We start from the raw sequence: 13706 nt of genomic DNA on the forward strand, positions 1-13706 counted from the left end.
TCCACAAGCAACAGAATGAATAAATACATTGTGGTGTAGTCCTACAGGAAAATGCTGTACAGAATTAAAGTACAGAACTGGACACACCAGTCCAGAGCAATCTCACTAATGTGATGTTGAATAAAGTAAGTCACAAAGGAATGCATGTTAGCTGATCTCATTAAAAAGCTCACAGCCAGGCAAAACTGATCTTTGGCTTAGGAAGACAGGGCAGGACAGTGTTTACCATCGCGGGGGATGCTACGGTGCTAGAATATTCTATTTCTTGATATGGGTGCTCACTTGGTAAAAATTCACGTAGCCATGTACACTTATAATTTGTTTGCTCTACTTCAAGTGCACGGTGGGAGGGAGAGAGACAACAGGTAGACAGAAGTACAGAAGTTTGTTCCAGAAGGATGCTTCGGGTTAGTTCTTATGTTTTCCACTGAGTTTGTGGTGTTGAATGCAACAGCCAGACTGGGGAAGCCAGAAGGCTGGAACTCCACAACCCGCGGTGTTAGACAAGGCCCAGAACGTGGCATGACGTGTTCCCGCATTCCTTTTCACTGGGCCCCAGCTGTGGGTAGAGCCTGCTGGGGCTCCCGCCTGTGCTGGTAGGAGGGCGTATGGCTAGTGGACAGGTACAGAGCAATTACTGAGTGTCAGGCTGCGGGCTTGGCACTCTGTGTCCCCTGGATAGCCCAAGCTCGCTCTCTTATGCCCTTTGGGACTTGATTTGGAAAGCATCTTCTCCCTGGAGCCCCATCTAAAACGTCTCCCTTCCATTTCTGTAACATTTCACTTCCCCTCCCAGCTTTGCTCCTTGTCACATCTCTGCTAACTTCCAATATCTTTCACTAAGTTCTCCTGTTGTTTACCCCTCATTGCAATGCCAACCTCAGGAAAGGTAGGGGGTTCTGTTGGTCTCGTCCACTCATATCCCCAGTGCCTGTCAGAAAGTAGGTACTCAGTAACAATGCGTGGAATGAACAAACACACTGTGGTTGGCCCCTGTCATAGATGAAGAAACAGGCCCACGAGGTTAGGCAGTGTGCTCAGTCAAGGTCACACAGCTAGGGGTGGAGAGCCAGGACTCAGACCCAGATGTCCTTTGCTGCTGTCATACTGCCTCACAGACTCATTTATTTCATCCTCACATCCCTGTGCAGTTGTGGGGCCCCTGTGACCAGCTGAGGAAACTGAGGCATGGAGTTAAGCGATTGCCCAAAGGAAGCAGAGTAGCCTGCAGGCCTCCTGCCTGGCTGTGAAGGTCCAGCTCTTCGTACCGGATCATACTCCCCGAGGAGCGGAGCCCGTGCCGTACTCTATGCCAGCGCAGCTCTCCCCCAAGCTCCGGGCTGGCCTGTGACGTGACCCCTGCTCCTGCTGCCGGGATGCGGTCCACCGAGTTCCCTGGAAGCAAGTCCCTGCCATTTGTGCTCTGGTCTCAATAACTCAGTCCTCTTCCTGTCCTCCCCTGCCCCCCCCACATCCTTGTCTCAGACTCATAATGGTACATTCAGGAAGTGTTTAATGATTTATTCTGTGCTTGGCACCACGCTAGGTGGTGCAGACACAAGTGAGCCAAACCAGATACATGTCCTGCCTGTAATGTTTATTAACTCAGAGACTAATTGAACACGTAAATAAGCGTACAAACTGTTATGTTCTTATAAAGTGAAAGAACATTGTGTGGTGAGAGGCTATACCTGGGAATCTGGCCTGGTCTGGGGGCACAGGGAAGGCTTTCTTCAGGATGTGACATGGGAAGGACACTGGGTATTTGCCAAGCAAAGGGTGCAGGGGGTAGAGGAAGAAGCTTCCAAGCAAAGGGTTGGTGGGGAGGCCCCTCACTGGAAAGCAGCATGGATTGATTGTTTGAAAGTTTGTAAGGGGCCCCTGTGTGTAAGGCGAAGAAGGAGTGGCTGAGTCCAGGCTGGAGAGCTTAGAAGCGGCCAGGTCACGCAGGGCCCTAAACCAGATAAGGGATTCCAGCCGCATCTGAAGGACAATGGGAAGCCACTGGAAGATTTGATCACATTTGTGGTTTTTAAAGGTCATTCTAGCTGCTTTGTGAAGAACATACTGGAGAACAGCAAAGATATATGCAGGGAAATGTCAGCTAATAAATATGGATGGAGCAGTTGAATCAGAATGCCCAACCTTTTGCAGCCACCATAGTATTGGGTTGGCCAAAAAGTTCGTTTAGCTTTTTTCATACAATGGCTCTAGTAGTGCTTAGTTGTCTTTAATTTCATTTGAAACAATTGTGTTAGATTGTATTGTGACAGTTGTCATATCAGTGTGCATTTTTAAGAAACCAAAATTGGTGAATTTTTGTGCAGCCATTTTAATATGGAAGATGGAAGAAGACAGGCAACATTTTTGGCGTATTATGCTTTATGCTTTATTATTTCAAGAAAGGTAAACACACAACTGAAACGCAAAGAAACATTTGTGCAGTGTATGGAGAAGGCGCTGTGACTGATCGAACATGTCAAAAGTGGTTTGTGAAGTTTTTGGTACTATTGACATTTTTGGCCAAATAATTCTTTGCGGTGGGGCTGTCATGTGCATTGGAAGATGTTAGCAGCACCCCTGGCCTCTGCCCATTAGAAGCCAGTAACAGGAGAGAACTGACGTACTCAAAATATCCAAATCCAAGAAGGTATTGGTAAAAATGAAAAATACGTCTTTTATTTTACAGAAAAAAACTAAACGGACTTTTTGGCCAACCCAATATCATTGTTAATGGATGCTAAACCACTGGAAAACAGGATATGTAAATCTCAAAGCATCTTCCCCACAGATTACTAGTTATTACAGAGGGGGAAAAGGCCCCTCTACAATTAATAAATATGTCACCATCTCAACCATTGGTCAAACACAGTGTCAGCAATGACGAGACACACTGATGTTTGTGCCTCCTGACACAATGCACTGAGAGGGACACACGTCAACTATACAGTGCTGCCGCCAGGATGACACAGTGCTCCTGACTCTACCAGGGAGCGATCAGAAAAACCTAAACAGACATCCTGCGGAACAATGGCCTGTACTCCGAGTACATATTAGTGTCTTGAAGGGGGGAAAAGCTGATAACTGTTTCGGATTAAAGGAGTTTGCTTCTGAAGACGGAGGAAGGGGCCTTGAGCCAAGGAATGCAGGAGGCTTCTAGAAACGAATAGGCAAGGAAATGATTCTCCCCAGAGCTTCCAGGAGGCATCATCCCTGCTGATAACCTGTTTTAGGACATGACCCCCAGAACTGTAAGATGGTAAGTTTGTGTCATTTTAGCCACTGAGTTTGTGGCAACATGTTACAAAGAAGAAAGGGAAAAATAGGCATGGTGGGCAGCCAGAAACACAGAACTGATGCTAAGTCACCACCAGTTTCACCTCGTAGAATTGTTTTTTGGACTCATTCTCTGATCAAAGTATTTTTCAATATTAATTCAGTCTTCCAATAAATTCACTATTGCTCCTTCCTTTTCTTCCTGTCCTTCATACAGCATCGTGAGGTATCTTAGCAAATGCCCTGTCCTAAATGTGTTTTCCCTTGCTTGCCCAGAATCTGCCCCCCGTTCTCCTCACAAGAGCATCTCATTCTCCTGTGGGGACCCACCCTTCCCTTGCTCTCCACGCAAGTAGCTGATCCTGTCTCCTGTCCGGATGTGGCCAATCCACTTGTCCCAACATCCCAGCCTCAGAGATTAGTTTGAAGGGATGGGCACATGAGTGATGTTGGTCCACTAACACCAAATCCTGGAACTTTTGCTGGAAGTACTGAAGAGAATCCTTTTTTCTACTGAGGCTAAGAGGTTGAAAGAATATAAGCCTGTTGCTACTAGAGACCACTCTATTAAAAGAACCTAATCTGACAATGAAGCCAGCCCAGGGGGACACACAGCCAAGAAGGGGAAAGAGCCTAAATTTTGACTGATAACATCATTTGAGCCCCTAGATCTTTCTGGATCAACCCCAGAACTTGTCAGTTATGGGAGCCAATACAGTCCCTCACTTCAAAAAACCAGTATGAATTGAGTTCTGTCACTTATAAGTGAAAGAATCCTGGTAAACATACTTGCCAGGTCCAGATACTCTACTTCTCCTACATTTCCTTGATTTACCAGAGCGTACATTTCACAACAGAAATAAGGTGAACCTAGCATGGCTCAGTCTTTTCACTGGCTTCCTCTTCTGAGGGACACAAATATTTTTTGTGAGTAATCATTTCGAATATTTTCCTGGCCCAGTGTCAAGTTCACTGGTCTGTGGTTTCAGAACTTACTTTTCTTCTCCTTTTTAAAAATGGATGGGTCATCTGCCTCTCTCCAACCCTCTGGCAAGGTCAGAAGACCTTTAATGAAATAGGAAGAGAGAAGGTCCATATGACTCTGTTGAAGAGAAATGGTATTTCCCCCAAGTGGAATTTGACCCTGAGTGAGCTCACTCTTTTCAATTCCCTGAATAGTTGGTATTGCCAGCCAGGGCAGGCCTGCACGAGGTGGTGCCTCGTGCTAGGTTCTCTCACTGAACCAAAGGAGGACTTCCTCCAGCCACAGATACAACCCTCCTCTGTTCCCATAAAGCATGCAAGACAGGACACAGGTCAGAACCTACAGGAACCAACAGCATGTCCACCTCGCTGTGGTGTCCGCATGAGGAAGGGAAGGCTATACTTCTTCCCTCCCTGAGTTCACACCAAACTTGAAACACTCAGAGAGCCAGTTTCTCACACATGATGAACATACCAAGCCACTCGTGCAAATCTGGGAAGGACCAGAAGCACTATGGCGCCGAAGGCCCCGTAACTCCTGTGGAACTGCAGCTCCCAGCTTTCTTCTTCACGTAGTTCCTTGAACTTTCCCGAGCAAGTCTGAGTTCAACAGGTCCTCTTCCCAGACACCAGCAGCTCCACACCTGGGGCACAGGAAAGACACCTGATGATCCGTCTGTGTCACCTTTTCTCCTAAGTGGCAGGACTCCGGTTCCTCCTGCACAACTCCTAAAGTTTCAGAGAACCCGGTTTTCTAAAATTAACATTCAGCCCCACTTCAGATGCCACTGCCTTTATTTAAAGTCAGGGCTTTATTATTTCGTATAAGCAACCACCAGAAAGAACAGTACAGCTTTGCAGAGTAGCTGTGGAAATGGCTTCAGAGCCTGAGGTATGGAGCCCATACTCCAGAATCAGATATTTAATTTTGCGAGGTGTGGGAACCAAGTCTGACATAACCCCAAACTCATTGGGGAGGAGATGTCAGTTTCTGCTTCCACACTGCCTTCCCCTCGAACTATAAAAGGCTGCCAGAGGAAGTTGTGTTTATTGTTCTGTTTGCTGAAAAAGATGCAGCCTGGCCTAGAGCTTCTGGAGCAGGATGAGGTGGAACCTATCAGCCTTGAACGTGCCCTCTTTCAAGAAGACAAAACGGCCTCAAATTGCCCTTCTATACTATGCATCCCTGTCTGACTTTATTTAAAGTATGTTCATTTATGCCGTGGCTTTACCCTAACTCTGGAACAGGCGGCGGGCGGGAAATGGCAAATGGTATTTAAGGGGTGAGGACCCTCACGGCGGGGAAGCAACCAGAACCAGGCATCACCAAGTCGCCCACCCACCTGCTCGCGGAGCGGCCGCCCCCGCCCACCTTTCCTGGCCCGGGAGAACATCCTAGTTCTAAGCAAATCCAGGGAACGAGGTTCCCAGGACCTTCCGTAACAGCGACCCGCGGGAAATCGAGCGCGGACCCACAGGCGCGGCCCCGACCAGAAGCGGCCCCGAACCGCCCCGCACTGTAGCCGGCGCCGGGCCGGGGCAGCTGCCCAGTCCCGTCACGTGACGGCGCTCCCGGGCCGCCCGCGCGCCTGCGCAGACCGCGCCTGGGGCGGACGTGGCCGCCTGACTGACAGCTCGCGCGGGCGGGCGCCTCGGAAGGACCCGGCTCTCGGGCCAGTGCGGTGGCCGCCCCGCCGAGCCACCTGGCGCTGGCTCCCTCTGTCCGCTCGCCTGTCTTTGCCCGTCGCGGTGAGAGGGGCCCCGTCGGTGTCCGTGGGGGGGGAAGGCGGGTCCCGGGGTCCCCGGGCGGTGCGGGAGCTCTCGGAAGGGCGACAGCTGGAGCGCCCGGGGCGACAGCTCGGGCTACTCAGGAGTCCGGCGGGAGGGGTGGGGGGCATGGGATGATGCAGGGTCGAGGGCCTGGAGCCGCAGGGATTCCTGCAGGGTCCGCGCGTGCTGGGGGCGGGTGTGAAGAAATGGGAAGGAGAGCCCAGGGTATCGGGGACTGCACAAGGTGTCCCCACTCGCGGTGGCAGATGGTGTCGTCAAGTGGCTTTGGGATGGAGCCGGTTCCTTAGTCTTGCGGGGTGGGGGGAGAACCCCCAGACTCCTGGAAAGGCTTACTGGGGAGGGGTTGCCTGGGACCAAGATGGGAAAGGCATTTGCCAAGTTGTGCGTGTGTGTTCAGTTTTAAGTTTGCTACCTCTCCGCCCCGGGGTGGCAGATGGGTGAAGTGCGAAGGCAAGGGAGAAAGGGCTCTGCCCTGGTACCTGCCCTGTGAACTCTGCCTATGCCTGCCCAGGGCGCCCCTTCTTCCCGACAAGCCAGTGAGCAAAGAGGAGGTCTGCAGAGGGCACAGCTGTACAAATGCGGTGTTACAAGCTCAGTGTGGGACTGCTGGTTCAGGGTGGGCTGGGCCAGTGTTCAGGGTCTTTGGAAGGACTGGGCTTCCTAGAGCTGGGAACGTTCTCCCCTTGTACTGGGTTTGTGCTTCCCTACGTTGTGTGTAGATTGGATTTGGAAGAAGGAAACCGCAAAGAGGATAAAGACTTGGCAGTGGGCACTGGCCAGCTCCTCCAACAGTCTGGTTAAGTGCTAGGCAAGAGTGCCGACCTGCAGCAGGAGCAGGAACTTGCCTGTGAGCTGGCACAGGTGGGGAGCCCTGACGTGGAGGTTGTAGCTGTGGTGAGTCAGTGTTCAAGGCAAGCTGACATCTGTCGAGGACCAGGCTACTTTGGCCAGGCTGCCACCCAAGCCATTGTCACCTAATGCTAATGCTTCAGATTCATTTTATTAGACCCACTTCCTCCTTAAGCCTGCACCAGGGCAGCCAAGATGCTTAACACTGAAGTAAGCAAAGAAAAAAAGGAGACTTAGATTGTATTGCGTGTGAGTGCTCCTTCCCGTCTTCTCATATTTCTGTTTGGAAGTGTCTGCCTCCCCGATGTTCAGAGTCTTTCCCTTTGGCTGTCACTCATTTGCATTTCCACTCTGTTCGGATGTCTAGGACTGCTTACATGTGCGACGTGTGGGGCGATAGGCTGTTGAGCTCGCTCACAATGAAAATGTTGACTCATGAGATTTTCTCTTTCCATTAAAGAGATGAAGATAGCTGAAGATGCACACGTGGGCACTCTCGGTGATCAGTAGATTATTTTAAGCCTCTCGTTTGTTTCTGGAATTCATTCCCATGTTGTTTGTTTGTTCATTTGTTTGCTGTTTGTCTCTTGTATGGCGTGTGTCAGTTAATGTGAAGGCAGTTTGTATTTTTTGAGAATGTAACAAGTAAAGACAATGGAAAGCTACTCAGTGACATTAGTGAATTGCCAGCTTACTACAGAATTCCAGAAAGTGGAGAATATTCACAGAGGTCAGATGTGGTTCTCTTTTCATGACAATAACTTTGGTTCTTCAGAGGTTAATTGCTTTATGGTGACTCCAGATGGCTCTGTAGGGACTTCTTCTAGGACAATCTTTAAGAAGGGCTTAGAGTGGGATGAGTTATGCTCCATGCCTCCCTCCCTCCCCTTTCTAAAAAGAAATAATCAGATTAAAAGAAACATCAAAAGCAGCCTTGGAAGATAAAAAGAGTCATGAAAAGGCGACTGGCTGCAGGACAGAGCTGCAAAGGGAAGAGTAAAATCCTCTTGCCAACAATAACCCCCTAGCTTTCACATGGCGGTACTTTACAAAGGGCTTTCACATGCAAAACCATAGCTGATCTTCACAGTAAACCTGGAGTGACAGGTGGTGTCCTCATTCAGTGTCACAGATCCTCATTCAGTGTCACAGATGAAGACACTGAGGCTAAGTGACTTGCTCAAGGTCATTTAGGTCCTTGGAGGAAAAGCAAAGTGTTAAGCCCAGCCATCTGACACCAGATGTGGAAAGGGATGTGGGAAGGATCCGGTCGGAATATCCGCACATCCTCAGGCCGCAGGGCTCTCCCAGCGTCTTCTCTCCCACCATTTGCCCTGCCTTCTGTGTCAGCTTAGCTTGCTGGTTCACATGCACCTTCATTACTTCCCCCACCCCAAGCTTGAGATAGTCTGTGTCTGCTCAGATTTGTTTATGAGACTTTGAGAAATCTAGTAGGAAGTGTAATTGCAGGGAGTGTCTTTTGCTCAAGTGCTCAGTGTTTCCTAATAGTCTAGGTGTCTTCAGTTGTGTGATGCAAGAGACCGAAGCAATTGTAGGGAAACTTGCCATAATCGTTTTCCTTGTCCTCCATCCTGAAGAGAAATGCAGTGTTGGGAAACTTCAGAAGCTGACCCAGTAGTTTTGTTTATTTTATCCAGGCTTTTTATATGTGGCATCGTTTGGGTAATGGTGACACTTACAGAAAATAGACACACTGAACGGCTGTTCTCATTAGGGAACAAGGTTTAATCCCTTTTTCCAGATCTGGGCATCAAGAAAGGGACGTCAGTGGAAGGGTATGTCGCTATGTTTCAGCAGGCCAGCGGTACAAAACAATGTTAAAGCAAGGCAAAGTTGGGGCACGTCCGTAGAAATACAGACCTGGAATGAGAAAGGTGATAGTTCCAGTCTGCTCCGTCCTTAGAATATTGTGTCCTTTCCTAGACACCACATTTAATGAAGGGTATGGGGGAAATCAAGCATATTCATTGGAAATTGATGCAGTGGGGAGTGATTTAGAGCTGGTAAGCCAGGAGGGTCCTGGGAGCCAGCGCAAAGAAAATTCAGGACTGTCATTTATCAAACTTGTTCTGGAGAGGCCCCAGATCCCCAAACCAAAGGACAAAAGTTATGGTGAGAAAGACTTCAGTTTTAAGAACTTTATTGTGTCAGAGTGATCTTTTAAAAACTGTGAGTCAAATCATGCCTCACCCCAGCGGCTTCCCAATACTCATGGGATCAAATCGAAACTTAGTCTACTGACTGACCTCGCTTGTTTCTCCAGCTTCATCAGTGACCACACTCTCACTCACAGAAGCCCCTCCTCCTTCTGTGCTTTGGGCATGCCTGGCTTGCTCTGCCTCAGGGCCCTTGCACTGGGGGTTCCTTCTGCCAGATTTTCTCACGGCTGGCTCCCTGGCATTGGAGTCACTGCTCCAATACCACATCCTTAATGGGACATTCCCCAGCAATCGAGATAATTTCTTCTTGGACCCTAACCCACTCACTCTATCCAATTACACTGTTTTATTTTTTTCGTAACAATATCAAAAATGACCTCATTTGAGAATGCTTTCTTTTACTGTCTGCTCCTCATTTACCACTGTATCAGTGGTGCTCCAAACAGTACCTGGCACTTAGTAGGTGCTCAATAAACATTTGTTGAATGAATGGTATTTATGACAGTCAGACCTTTTCATAGATGGGAGGGATTGCTTCCTTGGTAGATACTGTTGGGGGGGGGTTGTTTGTTTTTGTACTACAGGCAGTCATACATAAGCTGCCTAGCTTACCTCTGGGCAAGAAAATTCACACATTCCATAGATAGTAAAACAAGATAACTTCCTATGTTAATTTCCTCGGGCTGCTGTAACTAAGTGCCACAAAGTGGGTGGCTTAAAGCAACAGAAATTTATTCTATCACTGTCGCAGGGGCCAGAAATGCAATGTCAAGGTGTTGGCAAGCAACCTGAGGCACTCAGAGGGGGAACTGCGCATGCCTCTCCCAGCCTCTGGTGGTGGCAGGCGATCCTTGGTATCCTTTCTTGCAGCTGCATCCCTCCCGTCTCTGCCCCTGTGGCATGCGGCCTTCTCCCTGGGTATGTCTCTGCCTCTGCTCTTGTAAGGATACCAGTCGAACTAGATTTAGTATCCACCCTATTCCATTATGACTTTACCTTAACTAATTACATCTGCAAAGGACCTGTTTCCAAATAGGGCCGCACTCACAGGTTCCCGGGGGTTAAGACCTCAACATATCTTTTTAGGGGATGTGAATCAATGTATAACACCTCCCAACTTCAAGATCCAGAGACACCTCTAAAGGGAGAGATTGGCAGGGGGTGCTGGGTTATTTTTTAGGGATAATGACGTAGGGATAATGATAACGTTTGGATATTTGTGCATAAAGTTTCCGTGCTCCTTACAACTTGCAAGGTAAGTGGTGATCTCTGTATGTCACAGGTGAGGAGGGTGCGGGTTGGGGCAATTTAGTGACTTGCCCAAGGTCATGCAGGACCAGATGAACCTCCCCACTCTGATTACAAAGCCCTCAGCCTCCCTCCCGCTCACCACCGGCTGGTGGGTGCCTCTTAATCGGGGTGCAGTAGGGTAGGATATGGGGTTTCTTCTACAGCTCTGCAGGGGCCCTTCAGGGATCATTTCCTTTAATATTTCCTTCTTTTGCTTTGCCCGGTCCTGTGCTGGAGGAATAGCTCATTGGTGCCTAACGGTGAAGTAAGTGGTACAGCTGAACGTGACGCGCTAGCGGTAGACCTCACACAGTGGCTGTGGGAGGTGACATCATCAGTGGTTGCGCTTTCCCGTGTGCAGCTTTTACAGTGAGTCTGACAGGCTTTTTCGTAAGGTTTTGAGAGTTCCGAGTTTCAGTGTCTCAGATTTTGACCCTGAAAGGGTATCGCTGATGTTCTAAAAACGAGCCATTTGGGAGTTCATAATGCAACTTTTCTCATTTGGGGTGATGGTGAGGGGGTAGGGGAATGGGCGAGAGCGGGGCAGGCTGCCAGCCAAATTCCAAAATGACTTACACCTTCGCCTTCAGAGTCCTTTTTATTTCTGGCTCCGTCTAACCCAATACTAAATGCTCCCCTCCCTTATTTAATTGAATTAGTTTCTATTAGGTAATACATACAGATGCTACAAGATTCAAATGATACAAACAGTCCAGTGAAGTCCTGACTGGCTCAGTGGGATGGGCATGATGCCACAAACAGTAAGGTCGTGGGTTCAATTCCTAGTCAGGGCACATGCCTGGGTTGCAGGCCAGGTCCCTGGTTGGGGGTGTGCAAGAGACAACAGATTGATGTTTCTCAGGCACATTGATGATTCTCTTCCTCCCTTCCCCTGTCTCTAAAACTAAATAAATAAAATCTTAAAAAAAAAAAAAAAAAAGTCCAGTGAAAGTTGTTTCCGGCTCTGCCTACCCTACCCTCCAGGTTCCCAGCCTGTCCCCAGTGGCATCATCCCGCCGTTCTTCTGTGTCTCCTTCCACAGATCTGGTGTCCTTTAATGTCCCCAAGTCCCACCCCCTGCCCTCCCTGTGGACTGTGCTTCCATTCTTCCTCCTGCCTTTTCAAACCCCCTTCTGTGCAGACCTGGTCAGCTGTTCGTTCCCACGTGCTAACTGCTGGTGACACCTCTGCCAAGAGTTTTATTCTTGGAAGTACGGTGCTTAGAAGAAATGAGTCTGTAATGGTAAAATCTGAGGCTTTGAGGCAAGAGTGCAGGGAAAGAGCTTTTATTTTCAGAGTCAAGTTCCTTAAACTTCAGGGTTAGCCCTGACAGAGACAAGCGAGCGCAGAGCTCTTGGTGGGGTGGAGGGGGACGGGGAGAGGCGGCAGGGGCAGTTTGCACTCCTGAGGGGTAAGGTGGTGGTGGCTGTAGCTCATCCTTAGTGGGTTGACTCAGCCAGGTCCAGCAATGCATGCTGCATGAGGGTTGTCACTTTAACCCTCACGAGAACACTGTGGGCTGGCCTCTGTTACCATCCCCATTTCCCAGAAGACGAGACTGAGACACCATGGAGAGACAGCGTGATTTGCCTCCCGGCACACAGCTCATCAGGGCAGGAGCAGCATGCAGACCCAGGCCACTTTCTGCAGGATCCGGGCCGGATGCCAGGGTGCATTTAGGGGTCATCTCCCGGCCTCCCCTGTCGGGCACGTCCTCATCTTCTCAGCTGTGTGCACAGTCTGGGGGCCCCCCCTGCGGAACAGTGCCCTCACTGCTCTCTGGGGGAGTGGTCTGGGCGTGGCCTGTCCGTGAAGGTCTGCACTGCAGACGGAGGGAGAGCCTTACGTAAGAAGACCTGCGCTCATCCTTGGGGTGTCCAGGTTCATTCCAGAAATGTCCCCCTGCCTCTGAAACTAATTGACTAAGGCTCTTTCCACAGATGCTGAGAGAAATGGTAACTCTGGAGGAAACAAGAGAAAAAGGGTCATTTTTTTTCTTCTCCTTACCGAAAGCACTTAGGAACACACGTGCCTACATGCAGACCCTCTTCCTCCGTGGCATCCTTTTGTTAACCAGGTGTGCTCTGAGGCATTTCCCTGGCCTTTGCTTCACAGCCAAGCATGACTCAGAGCAAATGACTCACCAGCGGCAAAAATGACCAACGTGCTGGGGAAAATGAGAACCTAGAGAGAGCAGAGCAAATGGAAAATGCCAGAGTAAATGAGCCTAGAAGGCCGCTTCTGTTCAGCTGACATCCTTGAGTTGGGGAGTTTGGGGGTGAACCCAGGAAGCTAAAATAACAAAAATAGGGCCCAGTAAGAAGAGGTGGAAGCCTCATGAGAAAAGAAAACCAAATTTTGAGTTAATTATAAATAGCAAGAATGAAGTAAAAGAATTACATGAAATCAAAACACTGACACACCTGCCCTGGCCGGGTAGTTACTTGGTTAGAGTGTCGTCCCAGATTTGACTCTCGTCAGGGCACGTGGAAGGATCAACCAAGGAATGCATGAATGAGTGGAACAACAGATCAGTCTCTCTCTCTCTCAAATTAATAAATAAAAATTTAAAAAACGACAACCCTAAGACCCTCCCTCCAGTGTTTAACCTAATTGGTGTGGTGTGGTGGAATCCAGGAAAGAGGAACCCAGCTAGCAGAGGAAAGCTGTCTCATAGCCCTGTCTGCTCTGGGAGGCAGATCATGCAGGACCTCAGGAAGCAGCAGGGCCGCTCTCCGAACGCTGCCTGGCTTGGGGTAATACACACGTCCTTCATCTACTCTTGTGAGGAGAAGGTATTCTACATAATCAAAATTTGAATGTAAGTAGAATTAACAAGACTAGCTATTCTGTCAGAGACAAGTCGCAGCATCTCTGACTTTGTTTCCTGTCCTCTTCTAAGGTCACCTGGAGTGGCCAAAAGCCGAGGGGTCGCTGGAGATTAACGCCTGCCTGGTGGCCCTGCTTCTTCTCTGGCTTGCATGCCAGTCCTCTACCCACATGGCCAGCACAGTGCAGCATCTTTGCGAACCCTAGACCAGATCACGGTGTTCCCGTGACACAAACCATCCAGTGCTCTTCCATGGCTCCTGGAATGGAATCCCAGCCCCTAAACTTGGCCTCCAGTCCCCTGCCTAGTGTCTGGCCCACAGCCCGGACAGCCTCAGCTCTCTCCGCCCTCCCTCTGCACTCGCCACTGCGCACTCAACACTGGCCGGCTGGGGCTCCAAGGGGCAGGTTCGTCCCGCCCAGAGCCCCTGTGGTTTTGCCTTTCCTCTAGCTGGGATGCTGGTCTTCCAGAGGTTGGAGTGACCCTCCCTGTTGTCTCAGGCTGAA

At 49.5% G+C, this 13706-nt stretch overlaps 1 protein-coding gene and 1 long non-coding RNA gene across 4 annotated transcripts in view; one reads left to right on the forward strand and one right to left on the reverse strand.

Annotated features, from left to right (window-relative positions):
- Positions 1-2530: 2530 nt before the first annotated feature.
- On the reverse strand, positions 2531-5784 carry LOC123479311 (uncharacterized). The gene is made up of 3 exons (XR_006654891.3): positions 5633-5784; positions 4736-4904; positions 2531-4341 (listed from the first exon to the last, which is right to left on the reverse strand). It is a non-coding gene; the product is annotated as an uncharacterized lncRNA (long non-coding RNA).
- A 67-nt stretch (positions 5785-5851) lies between these two features.
- The window catches only part of KIAA0513 (KIAA0513 ortholog), a 51517-nt gene continuing 43662 nt past the window's right edge, over positions 5852-13706 (forward strand). For 2 of the 3 annotated variants that reach the window (XM_024556026.4, XM_053915342.2), the window contains exon 1: positions 5852-6009. The gene's annotated coding sequence lies outside the window, so the exon portion shown is untranslated. The remainder of the gene's footprint in view (positions 6010-13706) is intronic. The other variant, XM_045191784.3, reaches the window with a different exon arrangement.

Source organism: Desmodus rotundus, chromosome 12 (genome assembly GCF_022682495.2).
Source record: "Desmodus rotundus isolate HL8 chromosome 12, HLdesRot8A.1, whole genome shotgun sequence".
Classification (NCBI taxonomy): Eukaryota; Metazoa; Chordata; class Mammalia; order Chiroptera; family Phyllostomidae; genus Desmodus; species Desmodus rotundus.